This window comes from Cryptomeria japonica, chromosome 5 (assembly GCF_030272615.1).
Source record: "Cryptomeria japonica chromosome 5, Sugi_1.0, whole genome shotgun sequence".
Taxonomy (NCBI): domain Eukaryota; kingdom Viridiplantae; phylum Streptophyta; class Pinopsida; order Cupressales; family Cupressaceae; genus Cryptomeria; species Cryptomeria japonica.
The window spans coordinates 33,199,466-33,219,477 of NC_081409.1; the positions used below are offsets into that span (position 1 = coordinate 33,199,466).

At 37.8% G+C, this 20,012-nt stretch overlaps 1 protein-coding gene and 1 non-coding gene across 3 annotated transcripts in view; both read left to right on the top strand.

Annotated features, from left to right (window-relative positions):
• LOC131057374 (uncharacterized) overlaps positions 1-20,012 on the top strand; it is a 339,223-nt gene that overhangs the window by 296,098 nt on the left and 23,113 nt on the right. The gene's annotated exons all lie outside the window — the stretch shown is intronic.
• On the top strand, positions 14,845-14,917 carry TRNAM-CAU (transfer RNA methionine (anticodon CAU)). The gene has a single exon. It is a non-coding gene; the product is annotated as a tRNA-Met (tRNA).

Consider the following 20,012-nt stretch of genomic DNA (forward strand, 5'->3'; position numbering starts at 1 on the left):
CTGCCTTTGAAGGAGGTGGCTCAAGCGCAAGTCTCTCCGGAGGGGGAGGCAACTTGGGTTGATTTTTGGCAGCATAACTGGCAGCAGCATTAGGATATGTCCTTCTTGGAATATCCTTGTACGGTGCAAGGTAGGAATTCTGAGATACTTGCTTCTTTAAAGCAAGAAGTTCATTTGCCAATTTCTGTACCATAGGATCGGTAGAACCAGAAAATGAACCATCCATATGCGAACCTCCTTTGAACCGATTAGAATCCTTTTTGATCTTACCAGCTAAGATCAAATCGTCTTCAATTTCAGTAGCCATTGATTGAACAACTTCTAAATCAGCAAGAGATGCTCGTCTTAAGAAGAAACTGACCTCGGGCAATTGAGTGTTGATGAAAAAACACTTGAGGTTTTCAAGAGTAGGCTTAGAATTAACAGGAATTCTATTTGCTAATTTGTTAAATTTAGCAATGAATTCACGCATGCCTTCATGCGTATCCTTCTTCATTTGTGTCAACTGGGCCAACAAGGCGTGTTCATCTTCTGCAGGCTTGAAACGTTCCTCGAACTTGTCTCTGAACGAGTTCCATGAAACAATTGAACCAGCAGTAAGATTGAAAAACCAGTCGGCTGCAATACTTTGAAGAGTCTCTATAAACAACCGAACAGCAACATCTTGATGTTCAACCCCAAGAACACCATAAACAACCGAACAGCAACATCTTGATGTTCAACCCCAAGAACACCACATGCCATATAAAAAGACTTGACATGTTCATCTGGGTGTTGCTTTCCATCGCCATAAAATTTGGGAAGATTTTTGCGTGAACCTTGTGGAAGCGGATGAAGAGGTGGGGTTAATGCCAAAGGACCAAAAGCTACTCCCCACGGATCGGGAGGAGGAAGCAGAGGTGGATTAGCCATATTAGGTAATGAAGGTATCAGTGGTTTGAAAAAGAAGGAAGAATTTTCACTTGGGATGGATTTCTTCTTCCTTGAAGGAGGATAACTTGTGGTTCGTGAAAGGGAAGATGTACTAGCGAACAAAAAGGATCTAGCTCTTTCAGCAACAGATATTTCTTTTGAATATTCACCCTTCTTCCGATGAACGTAAACACGCAAACTTTCCAGCTTAAAGAAATGAAAAAATTTCCAAGCTCTTCTTTAGAAAATAGCAGGACACTAGTCTTCAAACGAAAGCGTGAGGCTTCCGAATGCGTCCGTGTCCCCAGCAGAGTCGCAAAAAAACTGTTGGTTGAAAATTTTGTACACTTGGGGGAAATATACAAAATTGTGGTTTCAACCACAGCACATGAGTAAAAACTCTCCTAATTAAGGGAAGGCTCCCCCTATCTAACTAAAACTAAAATAAAAACAGGATGGGACAGCAGTCTTCCTTCTTTCTTCAAGAAAGACAATATCTTTTTCTCTTCACAGAAAATGATAGCGATTGAAAATGAACAACAGTAACTACTTTCAAGTGAAATGAGAGAAAGGAAATGAAGTTTCCTGAAAGCGCAAAGACTTTCGTCACTTCCTTCGGGACGGGATAGCAATATCAAGCTCAAAGACTTGACAATTGGAAGTCCTATCTACCCTTTGCTATACTAAATTTTTACAATGAATAAAAGATAACAGCTCAAAGACTGGAATAATCTATTCTTTCAACACTAAGACAAGAACTAATGCAAGCTCAAAGACTTGCTGCTATTTCTTATCAAACAGTAATTTTTCCTCAAGAATAGACGCAAGCTTGAAGACTGCTGTCCCATCCTGTTTTTATTTTAGTTTTAGTTAGATAGGGGGAGCCTTCCCTTAATTAGGAGAGTTTTTACTCGTGTGCTGTGGTTGAAACCACAATTTTGTATATTTCCCCCAAGTGTACAAAATTTTCAACCAACAGATTTCTCTCACAAAAACCGATTTTTGGGGGAAGAACAACATATTTCCAAAAATGCAACTAAGAAAGAAAACTAAGAAAACAAGAAAATAACAAAATGAAGGAAAGAAAGGAAAGAGAACATACCTTTCTTCAAACTGAAAATGCTTCTCCAAAAATGCAACAATCCTTGGAATGAAGAAGCAAAATCAATAAATAAAGACAAACCGCAATGCAAAACCCTTGCCACATTTTTGGAAAAAACGCTTTTTGCATAACAACGTGGCAGCAAACCCCAAAGAAATGGCGTGAAAAGTTAATGAATCCTCTTCTATTCTCAACGCCTTAGCATAGGATGCAAAAACGATTCATATTGTTGAAGATTCGTGGCATCAAACCCTTCCAATATGCAGCCAAAGGAATCACGTGGAAAAAACGTGGCAACCAATGCATCTTCGATGGATCATTAAATAACTTGAAACATATCCCAACCTCCATGCCTAGGTGAGGGAGGTAAAATCGAACTAGGAGATTGCAGCTTGATGGAGTTTTAAACCCCCAAAATGTGGCATTAAAAAAAAACGTGGTTGCTGATTTGAAGCAAAAAACTAGTAAATGCAACCTCCAAATAGTGTGAAAGGTGTCCAAGAATGCATGAAAATAGGGTAGAAACCAAAACGCCTCTCCTTCCTAGAAGATCTCCACAAAAATTTGCTTTGAATTCTTCAAAAACCGTTTTTTCTTGCAATTCGGGTTTTTGGAAGACAAGTGCAAGTTCAATTTTGCATAAACATGTGAAAATCGGATTTTTGGGAACAAATGACAAGTTCTAATTTCACTTTTTCCTCATATTTAGTCAAAATTGGGATTTTTTAGACAAATAGCAAGTTTTATTTTTCACTTTTTCACTAACAAAGCAAATTTGGGTTTTTTGGAACAAACTGCAAGTTTAAAATAGTCAAGAATGCAGTTGCAAGGCAAAATCGGGTTTTTTGGAGAGAAATGCAAGTTTTAATTACTTGTAAAAGGGAAATAAAATCCCTACAACAAGTTATACTTGCTTGCACATATGTAATGGGGATTTAAAATCCCTATTACATGCAAAAACCATTAAAGTAGGGTTTTTTAGACCAAACTGCAAGTTTACTTGTAATCTAGCCAAAAAATTCCTCTTTTAACTAAACAAGACCAAAAACAATAAAAGAAGAAAAACAACAAAGGAGAAATTTAAAACAAATTACAAGTAACATCTTTTAAATAAAAGTGCACATGTAATAAGCCAAAAACTCTCCTACAAAGACCAAAACAATGGATATCATTAAAACTTGCAGTTTGAAGAAAATTCTCCACTTGTAGTCAGGATTTTAAAACCCGAAATTGAAGGAAAGACATAGCAAACGAACCCAGAATTTGACGAAATTTGAAATGCAGTTCGAGGATGGACTGAGGATTAAGCCAGTCCAAGGATTAGTCAAAATTCTGCTTCAGGGAGCATGCCATAGAGTAAAATTTTTCATTTTTTCACAAAAATTTTATGTAGTGGTCCTTCATTCTTGGAAACAAAAATGAGGACAACAAGCCCCACTGCCAGCAAGCGTTCATAGCCCTAGCGGAGTTATCGCCTGTAAGCTCATAGAGATTGCTCTGTTTTCGGTAGATTTTCTTTTCAATACTGGCAGAGGTGTCTGCATTCCCTTTGCCAAATTTCTTGTGATATTTCATTGTTTTTTCAAATTTCTTTCTTTTTGATTTTCTCTCTTTTCACTTTTACCTTTGGCATTGCGGGCAATGTTGTCCTCATTTTTGGATTCTCAAAAATGTGACAACCCCTACAAATTTTTGCTTTAAAAGTGTCATTTTTGTCTCCAAGGCACGTTTTACGAGGTAAAAAAACTCACATTTGATAGTGTCAAATCATTGGGGGGTGTCTTTGCCATCATTGTCCAAGTTTTGGTGAGTTTTGGTTTTCTTTTTCCTAGCTTTCTATGCAATTTCGGGTTTCAAAACAGTCACTGCAAGTTGAAGTTTTTACTCTATGGCACACTTCTCGAGGCAGAATTTTGACTAATCCTTGGACTGGCTTAATCCTCAATCCATCCCCAAGCTACGTTTCAAATTTCGTCGCGTTTCGAGTTCGTTTGCTATGTTTTTGCTTCAATGTAGGGGAATTTTTCAATGATTACCAGTAACTGGTAATTTGTTTTTCAAAACCCCCTTGAAGCTTTTAGGCTTGTAGGGGAATTTTTCTCCAACTGCAAGTTTTTATAAAACTTGTAATGGGGGTTTTAAAACCCCCATTACCAGTAGCTTCACTTTAAGTGTTTAGAAACTTGTAAATGAGATTTTAAAACCCCTTTACATGTCTTTATAGCTTAAAGTTGTTTTTATAATGTTAAAATAAAACTTGTAAATGGGATTTTAAAACCCCTTTACATGTTTTAAGTGAAATCACTTGTAAAGGGAATTCTATTTCCCTATTACAAGTAATTTTACTTGTAATTTCTTTTCTAAAACCCGATTTTGCTCATAAAGTGTTTTTTTGAGGATTTTAAACTTGTAATTACATTTTTAAAACCCGATTTTCATTGTTTCATGCATTTTAAACTTGCTATATGTTCCAAAAAACCCGAATTGCAAGGAAAAACATGTTTTTTGAGGATTTTTAGCAAATTTTTGTGGAGATTTTTTGGGAGATAGAAGGCATTTTGGATTCCTCCTTATTTTTATGTATTTTCAAACACCTTTCACGCCACATGGAGGTTAAGATTGCTGGTTTTTAGCTTTATAACAGCAAACACGTTTTTGCCAAAAAACCATGTTTTTCTTCATTAAAAATGCCACGAATCAGCAATCTTGTGAATCGTTTTGACTTGGTATGCTAAGGTATTGAGGTTAGAAAGAGTTTTGGTCATTTTCCATGCCATTTCTCATGCATTTGCTGCCACGTTTTTCAGTTTTGGGCATTTTTTCAAAAACGTGGCTAGGGTTTTGGAATACGGTTAATTTCTTTTTAAGAGATATTCTTCTTTATTTCAAAGATTGATTATCTTTTGGAGAGGCATTTTCACATTGGAGCAAGGTAAGATTTATTTTCTTCTTGTTTCTTTTTTCTTGTTTTCTTGTTTTTTCCTTTCTAGTTGTAAATTTGTAAATGGTTGGTTCTTCCCCAAAAATCAGATTTTGTGAGAGAGATTTTCCCTTTTGTAAAGCAATTTTAGAATTGCATTGTTCTTCCCCATTTTCCCTCTTTACTTGTATTCGGGATTTTAAATTCCGATTACAAGTTGGATGAAAATCATTGTTCTTCCCTTACGGATAAAAGATTTATCTATCTTTTGTTGAAATTCCAAGTTGCAAAGATGAGAAATACCCATCCTTTCAAAATGGGGTTTTTTTGAAATCTGGGTCGCAAGTTGAAAGTTCTTCCCATTTTTGCATTGGCAAAGTTCCAAGTGATCTTCTTGAAATTCATTTTTACCTATCCGCTTCCAATTCCCTCATCCGTACATACCATTTCATCCACTCATTTTACACATTCATTCGTTTTCCCCATTTAAAGTCTACCTATAATGCAGCTTCCAAAACCCAAAATTCACTTGTGAGTCCACTTTTGCATCAATTTATCCCTTCCCTTGTCAGACCGGTTTGCACACACGATCTACCAAATCAATGGATTAAGGCATGGGCCTTATTTTGCAAGAAGATTTCAAGAATGAAGGATGATACAAAGAAGAGACACAACAACAATTCATGGTTGAGAGCATAGAATGCTTTCAAGACAAAGATGGTCATGACATGAAAAGAGGAAGGCAGCCCGTTCCCTCTTGAAAAGCTAGTACTACCCCAAGCAAGAAGACAAGGATGCAAGTTCCCGTTCCGGTTCAAGATGTCTTTACCAATCTATAATACTTCAAGTTCTAGCATCCTGAAGCGACATGAAGATCATCACAGACAAAGGATGATGCAGTTAGAGTCGTTTCTTTAGACACATGGAATAATTTTAGTTATGCATTTGTAATTTCGTTTTGACAAGTTACATGTAAAAGTATTTTTGTAAAACGCAAGTTACACATTACTTGCACTTTTGTAATTACATGTAAAACAACTACAAGTTGTGTCCGATTAGGACTGTAGTTGGAATAAGTCTTAGTTAATTGGAGTAACTCTTAGTTAGTTAATGAAGTCTCAGTTAGTTATTGAATGAGTCTTGGTGGTTGAGAGAATCTCTCAAGTTAGTTAGGATCCTCCCACCTTTTTCTCAAGGCTCCTCTTCCATAAATACTGGAGGAGTCTATTGTAATATATATCTTTTGGAAAGCAAGCAAAAACTCTGCCAAATTTACAGCAAGAAGTCTTTGAGCTTATGTATGTGAATTGAAAGTTTTGAAGAATAAGAAAGAAGGATTACTCTAGTTTTGAGTCTTTGAGCTACATGTTTGAGTTTGAATCTTTTTATTTCTTCTATGCAAAGTGTTTCTAAAGGAGCTTAGTCCAATCTGATTTGAAGTCTTTGAGCTGCAAGTAGAGAAGATTAATTAAAATAGGAAATCTCTAGAAGGAGCAGCAAGTCTTTGAGCTTGCATCTATTCTTGAGGAAAAATTATTGTTTGATTAGAAATACCAGCAAGTCTTTGAGCTTGCATTAGTTCTTGTCTTTGTGTTAAAAGAATAAATTATTTCAGTCTTTGAGCTGTTGTCTTTTATTCATTGTAAAATTTAGTATAGCAAAGGGTAGATAGGACTTCCAATAGTCAAGCCTTTGAGCTTGATATTGCTGTCTCGTCCCGGAGGAAGTGACAGAAGTCTGCGCTTTCAGGAAACTTCATTTCCTTTCTCTTATTTCACTTGAAAGTGGTTACTGTTGTTATTCAATCGCTATCCTTTTCTGTGAAGAGAAAAGGATATTGTCTTTCTTGAAAAAAGAAGAAAGATTGCTGTCCCATCCTATTTTATTTTCCAAGTTGTAGCTAGATAGGGGGAGCCTTCCCTTAATTAGGAGAGTTTTTACTCGTGTGCTGTGGTTGAAACCACAATTTTGTATATTTCCCCAAGTGTACAAAATTTTCAACCAACAGGCAACATAGCCTACGTGGGATTGAGCATAACAGTGGTCGCTAAAGCAGAGCTTTAGATTTTGACATTGACACAGTGTCCTTTTGACGAGCAACTAGGTCTATGCAATCATTAAGTGTATTGTGCAGTAATCATGATGTTGAGGATGAATTTTGACGAAAAACAAGATTTTGAAGTGAAAGGTCATCTATATCGATCCAACCTCTCTATTGGGCACTCTTGTGATCAAGAGTCTTATCAAAGCTTAGATCAAAGAAATGGTGGGTCACGAAACTCTGACTTTTTATATCACTGTCGTACAATAAACTCAAGCTCTCTCTTCAAAATGACAAAAGACCAACCTTCGAAAACAAACCTAAACTAAACAGAAAGCAAACTACACTAAAGCAGGAAAACGGAAAGATTACTCTACTATTCACAGGAAAGGCTTCAAAAGAAACCTATGGTTGGAAGTAATGCTTAAGGAATTGACCGTTTAAAGGCAAGGGAATATCCTCACCTGTTAGGGTCCTCAGTCAGAATGCATTTTCTCCCAGGATTTTAGAAATCTGGAAAGGACCGAGCCACAGATTATCGAATTTCTCATGCTCTCCTTTCCGCTCATGTGCCTTATCCTAGCAAAGGACAAGGTCCGAAATATGAAAGACTTTCACCTTTTCTCTCCTGTCAAACCAGCGTTTGACTACCTCCTAATGCTTGGCAAAGTTGTCAATGGCGTTGTCTATTTTCTCTTCTAAATGTAACAGTTGAGACAGCCTGGCTTCGTCATTGTTATCGATCCCTAGATACTCTTGCATGAACTGCAAGGTTGGAATTCTCAGTTGTACGGGGAAAATGGGGTCAAGTCCATATACCAAGTGATATGGTGATGTTCCAATGGCTGACTTCAGTCTCGTGCAGTCTGCCCAAAGGGCGAACCTAAGTTGGGTGTGCCAATCTTTTGGATTTTTATCAAGCAGTTTTTTGATCACTTGTAGCAGGTTCTTATTGGTGGACACAACTAGACCGTTTCCTTGGGGATAGTAGTTAGATGAAAATTTTAACATTATCCCGTAATCAAAAGCCCAGTTAGAAAATTTTAATGATGCAAATGCAGGCCCATTATCACAGACTAAAGCATGCGGACAACCAAAGTGTGTAATAATATTTTTTTCTAAAAATTTAATAACAGCATGAACATTGCATTGCTTTAAAGATTGAGCCTCGGACCACCTCGTACAGTAATCAGAAGTGGTTAGAATGTACCTGTGCATACGTAGAGGAAGGTGGATTGATCATACCAATAAAGTCGAGCACCCATTGAGCGAATGGTTTCACCTCCACGACTGGCTACAGCATCATTCGTGGGGTTCGTTACTTGGTTGCAACTACCTGACAAACGTGACAGGTCTTCACGTGTTCATGGGTGTCTTTGAATAGGGTAGGCCAATAATAGCATGCCCTCAATATCTGGTGGGTTGTTGACAAGCCGGATCCATGTTCGGTTCCATAGTGTGTAAATGCTCCATGATATGCTTTGCTTCCTCTCGATTTATGCACCTTAGGTAAATCCCCTCATGGTTCTTCCGGTACAGGACAACAACTTGCAGCATAAAGCAGTTGCTTTTCATCCTTAGAGCTCTTTTCTACACTGGATTGAGGTGTGATGGACATCTCTGATTGAGAAAATAGAAAGTGATGTCATCATACCATTCATCGGGCGAGACCTGTTCAAGTAGGTATTGTTGATGAACAATTCCCGAGCATTATGATGCAAGGGTCTGTGTTAAATCTTGACGTCTAACTAACTTCATGGGTTGGATCTCAATATCGTATTCTTGGATGATGGTCACCCATTTACCTCTCCTTTCTCCCAGCTCATTCTACATCAGCAGTGTTTTCACAGCAACATCTGGCACTATGGCATGTATCTTACTCCTTAATATGTAGTGCTGGAATTTCTTGATGGCCTTAACCAACGCATAGGTCTTCGTTTCTACATTGGGCTACCTCATCTTTGCATACTTCAATGGGGTACTCATGAATGATATTGGGTGTTCTCCTCCTCCTTCCTTCTGCTGAGTTAGAATTGTTGTGCAAGTATGCTCGGAAGCAAAAGAATAGATGTAGAATGGTCGTAGATAATCCGGGCTTACCAAAACTGGTGCCTGGATGATAGCTTGTTTGATCTCTTCAAAAGCTCTTTTGGTCATCGGGGTCCATTCTATCTAGGCATCCTTCTTGAGCATGTCATTGAGGTGGCGGACTATCTCAGCAAATCCAGTTATAAATTTTCTAACAAAATTTATCTTCCCGAAATATGATTTCAACTCTTTCTTTCTCGCGGGAAGGTTGATCTGCAATATGGCTTTGATTCTGTTGGGGTCAATTGAGATCCCTTTATGTGAGATTAGATGTCCAAGTAACTTTCCTTCAGTCACTTCGAACATGCATTTTTTTGGGTTTAGAAAGACCCCAAATTGCCGGCATCGCTGAAAAATTTTCCTCAGATCATCCACATGATCTTCTCTCTGTTTAGAAAACACAGTTAAATCATCCATGTAGATGATTATGCACTTTCTAACCAGGTCCTTGAAAGCAATGTCCATGGCGTGTTGAAATGTTGCCCCTGCGTTAATCAGCCCAAAAGGCATCCATTTGTAAGCAAACACTCCCCACTTGGTGGTGAATGTCGTCTTCAGTCGGTCTTCGTACTCAACCATTACCTGGTTGTATCCGAAATACCCATCCAGGAATGACATCATTTGGGATCCATTGATCATCTGCAATACCTCGTCCAATGAGGGTAGTGGGTAGTTATCTTTTTCCGATGCCCTATTCAAATTGTGGAAGTCTACGCACAATCGGATTTCACCATTCTTTTTCCTTACAGGGACAAGGTTGGCCAACCAGGTAGAATGCCTTATGGAAAGATAATGCGGGAAGCCAGTAGCTTCTTCACTTCTTGATAAATCAGAGGCTCCAAGAGAACATTTACTGGTCGTTGCCTCTTCCTAAATGGTTTTGAATCCGGCCAGAGTGGTATAGTGTGTGTTATGATTGAGGTATCATAAGTTTTCAGTTCCTCATATCCCCGAGCAATGATATCTAGAAATTCTCATGTTTTTGAGAATTTCGTCCCTTTCTTGGGCTGTGCATACTTTTCCAATCAGCACATTCTTCTAATTATCTATCGTGCCAATGTTGATCTTGTCACATATGCCTCCTTCAGAATCACCTTCCTTGCGAGACTTGAGCTGATCCCAATCAAAGATCCTTTCAAGTTGCACCGTCCTTCTAGGAATAGTGTTCGTTTTGAGATTTAGGACACCTTCGATGTCGATTTCAGCCTCTTGAGGTTCTTCTTCATCAATAATTTGTGTAGTGAATACATTTGAACTTGTGATGAAGTCGATAATGTGCCTATCATCATCGAACACTTGAAAATTGGTGACATTATCCGGAACAAAAGGGACTGATGTCAGCTCAACCGTGACCTTCTTCAAACTCTGCATTGATAGTGGTTCTAAGGAGCTTGCATCTTGTGCCAATGAATCAGCAACCTAGTTTTGTGATCGAAAAATAGTCTTGATGTTGAAGGCATCAAAACTTTCTATTATGTCCCAGATAGGGTTGCGATAACAATTTAGCCTTTTGCCATGGCATGTGTACTGTCTTGTAACCTGTCTGACCACTACTTCTTTGCATACGAAAAGGTAGAACCTTTGGATAATAGATAGTGGTTTCTCTAATCACATGACTGGTGATAAGAGCAAGTTCATCAAGCTTACAAATGGGAATGGTGGCTTTGTGAAGTTTAGAGATAAATCATCAACCAAGATTCATGGTAAAGGTACTTTAAGCATAAATGATTCATTAGAAACACATAATGTTTGGTATGTTGAAGGATTGAAATATAATTTGTTAAATGTTAGTCAAATGTGTGACAATGGATACTTTGTAATTTTTAATGCTCAAGGTTGTGAAATAAGGAAAGCTAAATCAGGAAAGTTGATTGCTAAAGGAAAAAGAATAGAAAGCAATGTCTATGATCTTAGAGAAGTAAAAGGTAAACATTGTTTGTTGGGGCAAGTTGATGCAAGCTGGTTTTGGCATAGATGGAAGCTCAGGGTTTTGGCTTCTCTCTAGTTCTATTTAGAATGCATCTTCTCAGGGGGAGTATTTCCCTATTTTATTTCATATCCCTAGCCTCCGTCATTGATGTCAAAGGAGGAGAAATTAGTGCAGATTTGTTGCAGCTTTGTTGCAGATGTGCTTTGATTGTTGTTGATACAGTTTTCAGGTTTGAATCTCTTGTTGTAGATGGACTTTGCGATCTTCAGATTCAGATTCCAATTTGTTGGTTGATGCTACTTTCTTTGTAATCAGATTTCAAAGTTTGTTGATGATTATTGCATATTTATTGTTGCAGTTCATTGTTATAGTTTGAATACTATCTTGGCAAAATATAGTCTGATTTTTAGCTTGGAGTTTTGCCATCAATGAAAAATGAGGAAATTGTTGGAAGAAGTTGTCATTGATGTCAAGTCTAAACAAATGCATTAGTGTCAATAAAATTTCTGGTTGTCTTGAATGGGGAAATGGCAATCTTCAAATAACAAAGTAATGACAGACATTGATGTTGTAGTTGTTGAATGATCATTTTGTTATCCTTGTTCTCTTTCAGAAGTAGGTCAATCATGATGAAGACTAATACCAGAATATTAATGTTGATTGTACATTATTCTTTCTTTGATCAATACTAGAATATACTTGCAAAGAAGGAGAAGACTAATAACAAAACTTTAGTGTTGGTTTTGCATCATGGTTGCATCATGTAGAAAGAACTTTGTTGGTTGAAAATTTTGTACACTTGGGGAAATATACAAAATTTTGGTTTCAACCACAATGTGTGAGTAAAACTCTCCTAATTAAGGGAAGGCTCCCCCTATCTATCTACAACTTAAAACTAAAATAGGATGGAACAACAGTCTTTCTTCTTCTTTCAAGAAAGCCAATATCCTTTTCTTTTCACAGAAAACTGATAGCAATTTAACATAAAACAACAGTAACAACTTTTGAAATGAAATGAGAGAAAGGAAATTAAGTTTCCTGAAAGCTCAAAGACTTTCGTCATTTCCTTCGGGACGGGACAGCAATGTGAAGCTCAAAGTCTTGATTATGTGAAGTCCTATCTACCTTTTTTCTATATTAATGATATTCAAAACAAATTATATCAGCACAAAGACTAAAATACCTTATTCTCTTCTACGTAAAACAGTAAGAACTAGTACAAGCTCAAAGACTCACAGCTATTTCTTACAAAATCTACTTCTAAACTCTCTTAAGAACAAGTGCAAGCACAAAATCTTACAGTTTTTCTCAATAGATCTTCTACTTTAACTAAATTAATCTCCAATACTTGCAGCTCAAAGACTGCAAATCAGATTCGATTAAGCTCTCAAAGAAACACTTGCAAAAAAGATAATATGGAACACAAACTCAAGAATGTAGCACAAAGACTCAAAGCTTGAGCAATTTTCTTCTATTTCTTTCAATTCTTAAATTCACACATAAAAGTTCAAAGAATTTTTTCCTATAAATTTGGCAAAGTTTTTGCTTGCTTTCTAAAAGATAAAGATTACAATAGACCCCTCAAGTATTTATAGAAGAGGAGTCTTGAGAAAAAGGTGGGAGGATCCTAACTAACTTGAGAGATTCTCTCCACCACCAAGACTTATTCAATAACTAACTATAAGTTATTCCAACTACAGTCCTAACTGAACACAACTTGTAGTTGTTTTACATATAATTACAAAAGTCCAAGTAAAGACTTGACTTGCAATTTACAAAATGTTTTTGCATGTAACTTCTCAAAAGAAAAACTACAATTAAGAGATTACAATTCTGGAAAAAATGCAACTAAGTGTTGAAAAACACTTAAGTTGCAGCATGTGAAGACATGAATCCTTCGAACTTCTAGATGATCGTTCGTAGCTCAGCAGGATTCAGTTCGTGGGTGTTCTGTAATATCCCCACTTTGAAATAGAATTTAATAATAAATGATAATAATAAAATTAAAATATAAAATGATATAATTAAATATGATTAATAAAAAATTAATTAAGTTAATGAAAAGTTAAAAGACATGAAAGGAAAAGTTGTGACTCCCTCAACAATGATATATACAAGGGAGAAGAAAACCTCATTTGAGAGGGGGGATAATTTGGTGATGAGAAGTGCAGATTTGATTTGAATAATAAGTGTGTTGTGCGAATCGCACACCCGTCAAGGACCCCCCCCCGGTTTGTGCCTTTCTGTCTTTGCGGAAGAGGAAGGGGATATGAAGGATCAAGTTGGTGAGTGATGGAGTCTGGAATGTCATCTTAATCTCCAAATGCCCTGAAATTTGGCTAAGTCTGGAATTTCCTGACCCTGAAATTTGGCTAACTCTGGAATGTCCTGATCCTGAAATTTGGCTAACTCTGAAAAACTGAGGAAACCTCCAAAAACTAGAATTTGCAATATAACTCCTGGAGGTTTGAAACCACTCTCAAACATCCTGAAAGTATATATGGAATATAACTTAAAGTATAAATGAAAAGAACAAGTTTTATTATGTGATAACTTTTGCATAAGTATTTATGAAATCTGGCATAAAGACAAAAGAGTATTTTACCACACTCCTCCTTTTCTTCTTCTTCATAATGATAATCTTTGGACTGCAAAGTATCTATAATTGTAGGTATCAAAAATCCTGTCTCAGTAAAAGTACTATCATGTTTGGGATCACATCCAATCTGTAACACTTTTTCACCACGTCTAGCTAGGGCAATTGAAATATTACAACTAGTGGTTGATTTACCAATTCCGCCTTTTCCATAAACTGCTATTTTCATCTTTTCGTCTCCTTTTATTTCTTTTTTATCTTCCGAACTTGTGATTCGTTTGATTTAATTTTGAGTTGAACTTTGCCTTATTTATATTATATAATTGTAGCATGTTACATTGTTTGACATTGTTTTGTTTTTTTAGCCCCCTCACATCTTAAACCTCATTCTCTCCTGAGTAAATGGAGGAAGCCAAGCAAAAGACCCTTCCTCCATTCCCAGATCAATGCAATTTTGTTCATTAATTTGAAGCAGATGGAACTCCCTACTAATTAAGACTTAGTTCTCTTTATTCAAATAATAGAAGAGAAAAACCAATTGACTGCATGGCAAATGATAAGAGGAGAAGATAGGTTTGGGATTCGATTTGGTTACTGCCTCCAAATGAATGCTTTTGTTATGTTATATGTGATGTCGTGTATGGTTATTTCAATGAATCAATGCAAAACCAAGGAAATAGTTTTGGAAAGATCCCAATCCTCCCATCGATTCAATTTGTTCTTTTATCTCTATTTTATTATTAGATCTTGTTATATGTATATAGCTACATACATAACATTTGTTATATGTATATACATATACACATAACATAATGTATCGTCAATCACTCATCATTTGATTCATGATAGAAAATCACAATGAATTGAATCCGGTCGATTTTTTTTACCGGGCGAACCACAGGGATCGAACCCGCGCGTGGTGGATTCATAATCCACTGCCTTAGAACCACTTGGCTACGTCCGCCCCAAACTAATTGACAGTCTCTGTCTACGGTCATTCCATTTCAAGAAGAATGGTTCTAAGCCCCGAAAATGAACTAATAATGAAACTATTATATTATTAGTTAGTTATGAACTCTTCAGTTTTGTTGGCAAGCTCTGACTAGACATCAAAGTGATGCATTGCAAGATAAATAACCTTCAATACAACTCTCGAGCAAGTTCGTTACATTTCTTTATTTGTTTGTTGAAAACAATAGTTTTGGGTATCCAATTTAAGATCTAAGCCGATACTTATTATTATTATTATTAATATGCATCCATGGCTGAATGGTTAAAGCACCCAACTCATAATTGGGAAGTCGCGGGTTCAATTCCTACTGGATGCACAATAAAAGTTATTGTGCTCTGCTCGCTATTATACTTAAATGTTATATTCCATGAAATGATCCTTCAGCGAGATTTGGATAAACTTGCCCAAGTGCCCAAGCTCACGCTCCTTGAAGAAAACGTTTAAAATCGCCCAAAATGCCCAATTTCGGACCCAGAGGCAAAAACTAGAAAATGTTTAAATGTTGCAAAAAGCCTCCAGAGGTCCGAAAATCACTTAAGTCCTCCAATTTCGGATCTTGGGCCAAAAAGTGAAAAAGTTGACAAAACTGGCTGGAGGTCCGAAATTCACTTAACTTGCCAAAAGTGCTTTTAGGTCCGAATTCACTTAAGTCCCCAATTTCGGACCCTAGCTCCGAAATTTGAAATTTTGGCGAAATTGCAAAAAGGTTCAATGGCTCCGAAATTTCCAAAAGCTGGTTCAGGTCCGAAGTTTTTGTAAGAATTTGCAAAGCATGTTAAAAGTCCGAAATCCTTAGAAATTGTAGAAAGCGTTTAAAACTCTGAAGTTTTCTTGAGTGGCGAAACATGCGCTAGGGTCCAAAATGCCTCTAGTTCTCCAAAAACGCCTTCAAACTCCAAATTTGCGTGCATGTCTAAAGGATCCGAAGTTTTCTTTAAAACTTGCCAAAGGTGGTTTAGCTCCGAAAATGATAGAGTTCGCCAAAAAAAGGCGTTTAGCTCCGAAAAACACTTTGGATGCTCATTTTCAGACCTTGGGGAGAAAACTGAAAAACGTGAAGAGTTGCAAAGTGGCGTTTAGGTCCGAAATCCGCCTTAAGTTTTCTTTTTCAGACCCTAGAAAGCATATGGGGAGTGTGCGAAATATTTGAAAAGGGACGCACTTGGTCCCAAAATCGCGAAAGTTCCCCCCAGCTCCGAAAATCATTTAAGATCAAAAACGCCTCCAGCTCCGAAGTGTTTTTTGAGAATAAGGGCGTCGTGACTCTTGAAGTTGCGAAATTTGCAAAAGGATGGCAAAGGTCCGAAACTCGCCTTAAGCATCCATTTTCGAACCCTGGGGGGTAAATGGGAAAGTGTATCGAGTTTGCAAAATCATCCCCTAGGTCCGAAGTTTCTTTAAAAATTCGCCAAACATGTCATAAGGTCCAAAATTCGCCTTAAGTTCTCATTTTCGGACCCTGGGGCAAAATGTGAAATATGTGAAAAGCGTCGAAAGTTGCAAAAACTTCTCCAGGTTCAAAATTCATATTAAATCCTCAAAATCAGACCCAGGAGCCAAAAGTGAAAGGTTTTGAAAATTCGCAAAAAGTTTAAATACTCCGAATTTGCAAAAATGTCCAAAGGATCCGAAGTTTTCTTTAAGTTGCAAGAAGAGTTCAATGGTCTGAAAATGCCTTTGGGCACCAAAATCGCGAAAACTCCTAAAAGTTGTAAAAGCGTCTTGAAACTCCGAATCGCAGAAGGTGTTAAATGCTTCGAAATTCACCAAAAAACGCATGAGTGTTGGGATTTTAAAATTTGCAGAAGCCCTTCAAACCTCCAGAGTCGCGCTATAAAAAGTTTTCAAAACGTCGTAAACCCATTTAAAACATCCAAGACTCCAAAGGTAAAATCACGCAGAAGTAAATCGACCAAGGATCAGATTTCACATTCAAAGAGAAAAGAGAAGCATTTTCAAGATACATCTCACAAAGAGCTTCTCAGGCCAGACGTCATGATTAAATTTAATATTTGTTAAATTAATTTAATGAAATGAAATTGGTTGATTGATCGCAAGACGTCATCGAAGAACCAGGAGAAAGCCTCAAACGCAAATCAAGGAAGGATCGCAATCCAAGGCCAAGCGCTGGAAGCTGGAAGAGAAAGATGCAATGCAGGATCAAAGCAACCGAGCATTGGGAACCATGCCACTGAACAAAGATAAAGTCCACCGGAGAAATTGAAGGCAAAAAGCAAAAGAACACTCTGAATGCTGCAAGTTTATGCATTCTCAAAAAAGCACACAGTTGGATTTAAGTCCAGAAATTCAGTTTTAAAGCTGAAATTGCTTTATTGTAAACTGCCTATGGGTCTCGTGCAAGATATTTTTGTCGATAACTATTCCCAACCACCAAGAAGATTGGATAGACCTGAATTAAAGCCAAATAGTGGCAAGTAGTTGAGATAGTTGCTGGTTGGATAACTAAGAATTAATTGGGCATGGGTTAAAGCTGTCAACTTCTGGAAGGCAGATCAGGACCCTTGGATGCAGTCCATCCTGGCCTCTGATTCAAAAATTGTAATATCTATAAAAGGCAGAGGCCTTTCTTTTGTAAAGGGGTTAGATAGTTAGGCAGTGAAATAATCAAAGCTTGTTAGATAGTTAGATTTTAGAGTTAGAATAGGTTAGATCTTAGCAGTAGCATAGAGATGTTGTAGAAATTGTTGTGATAGGCAGATGAGATCAATATATAAACATTGATTTGGTGTTTATTGTCTTGTTTTCATCCTGTTTGCATGGTTTCTTTCAATATTTTAGATAGATCTTTCTATTTTGGGTGTGCAGGTATTTTATAGATTCAGGCTCATACCACTGAGGATATACTGATTGTGTATCCTTTTGTGTGGTTAACCTGAGCCTTTAATTGTGCTTAGTTCAATTGCAGATGTCCGTCTAAGCTGCGCCAGAATTGTGTGCTTAGCCGTGCATCTCCAGTCTGAAAATCTTCCAAGTCCCTTTGAAGATTGCACCGTTCCTGCAAAGTTGTGATCTATTCTGGCCAAGCAGGAATTGGCTATGTTGAATCTGTCTACCCGCATACCCGTGTTGTTAGTTTTAGATCTCTTAACCCTTTCCTTTTGCTCTTTATTTCGTAATTCGAAAATCACAGTAGATTAGCTGGTTGCAAATCGTAAGTCCCCTTGTGTTTCTGTTGTGCGTTGCACACGCCCCCTGTCGCCGACAGGGTCCCCCTTTCCAGTTTTGAGTTTTTTGATCGTCATCCCGAGAATTGAATCAGAGTTTCTCGTATCTCCTCGAGCGAGTTCGTGATCAGTCCGTAAGCTGATCAACGTTGGAGTAATGAACCAATGAGCCCTTTTGACTGATCTGGCTTTCGGGCGTAAATACCGAGAGTTTGTTCCAAAATTTCAAAACTTAACATAATGCATCTCCTTTTCGGACCCCAGGTCCGAACTTGGCGAAAGTCAAGTTAAGGTAAAAAACGTTATGCGCTCCTCTTTTTGGATTTAAGTGTCCGAAAGCGAAAATTCAAAATTTAAAAGCGTAAGGTGGAATACCATTTTCGGACCCCAGGTCCGAAATGTCCAAAATTAAGTTAAAACGTAATGCTGCGCGACCATTTCGGACCTTAGGTCCGAACTTCAACAAAGTGAAGTTTTAAAACATTGTGCAAACATCCATTTCGGACCTTAGGTCCGAACTTCAACAAAGTGAAGTTTTAAAACATTGTGCAAACATCGCATTTCGGACCCTAAATGACAAAGTTAAAGTTTTTTTTTAAAAGCTACATAAACACCGTTTTCGGACCCTAAGCCCCGAAAAGGCAAAGTGAAGTTTTAAAACATTGTTCAAAAAACCACGTTTCGGACCCCCGCGTCCGAATATCGACCAAGGGCGAAGTTGAAGTTTTAAAAGCAAAAACGCACACCATACATACTTCGGACCCTAAGCTCCGAAAAGGGCGAAGTTGAAGTTTTAAAAGCAAAAACGCACACCATACATACTTCGGACCCTAAGCTCCGAAAAGGGCGAAGTTGAAGTTTTAAAAGCAAAAACGCACACCATACATACTTCGGACCCTAAGCTCCGAAAAGGGCGAAGTTGAAGTTTTAAAAGCAAAAACGCACACCATACATACTTCGGACCCTAAGCTCCGAAAAAGGCGAAGTTGAAGTTTTAAAAAAAAAAAAAAAACGCACATCATACATACTTCGGACCCTAGGCTCCGAAAAGGGACAAAGTTAAAGTTTTTTTATAAAAGCAACATAAACAGCGTTTTCGGACCCCCGCGTCCGAATGACCAAGGGCGAAGTAAGTTTTTAAAGGCATTTCTCCAGCATCATACATACTTCGGGCCCTAAGCTCCGAATGAAAAGGGCGAACTGAGGTTTTAAAAACACAGCGCATGGCACACTTCGGACCCTCGCGTCCGAATGAAAAGGACGAAGTGTAAGTTTTAAAACATATCAAATAACATTCTTCGGACCCTAAGCTTCGAAAGGGAAAGTGTGGTGTTTCAAAAGCAACGTCGAGACGCACTTCGGACCCCCGCGTCTGAATAACAAAGACAGTATAAGCTTCTAAAACAACATCAAAACGCACTTCGGACCCCCGCGTTCGAGCTTCAACATCATCGGGCAAACAGCGTTTTCGGACCCTAAGCGTCCGAAATTCCAAGGTGAAAGTTTAAAAACGAAGTCCAAAAGCAAGCAAAACATTAAACGCAGAAGGCACAGTGTGTAACGCGGAGGTCAGGACGAGCACACCCGCGAAGGTTAGATTCGAAAACCTCCAATTCGAAATTCGAAAGGAACTCTTAAATCCGAAAGCAAGGAGGTAAGACACTGCATCATCCTCCCATCGACCATTTAAAATTCAGGTTGCTAGACACAGAACCATGTGAAATTAATAAATCCTCTTTCATCTTCCAAACTGCGAAAATTTAAACAGGAAGGATAACCGTTGGGATTCGAATTTTGTAGGGTCATCCGCTCGCCCCTCCCCGCAAGGTCGAGCAATCACCCATCATTCGCTCCGATCAGGTAAGTACGCCTTATCGCGTACGGTCATTTAAAATGTGTGGATCAAATATGCAAATACGCAAAATTTGAAATGCTTAGAGTCTGCATCTCCATCATTCGAGCATCCAAAATTTAGAACTTATTCCCGGAGTTTGGCCGAAAACTGCATCTCTTTTCAAAATTCTCATGTTTTGCCTTTGTTAAAATTAATCAAAAAAAATTCGAGAGTAAGAATGCTTAGTCATAAATCTTCAGGAATATGATGCTGTAGAAGTTAATCAGATTGTTAGCCCAGAGTGATATTTAAACTAATCTCGGTCTGTTGAAACACTTCTGTTATTATCTAACCCGCATCGTCATTCTCGTGTCACCTTGTAATCCGTGTCT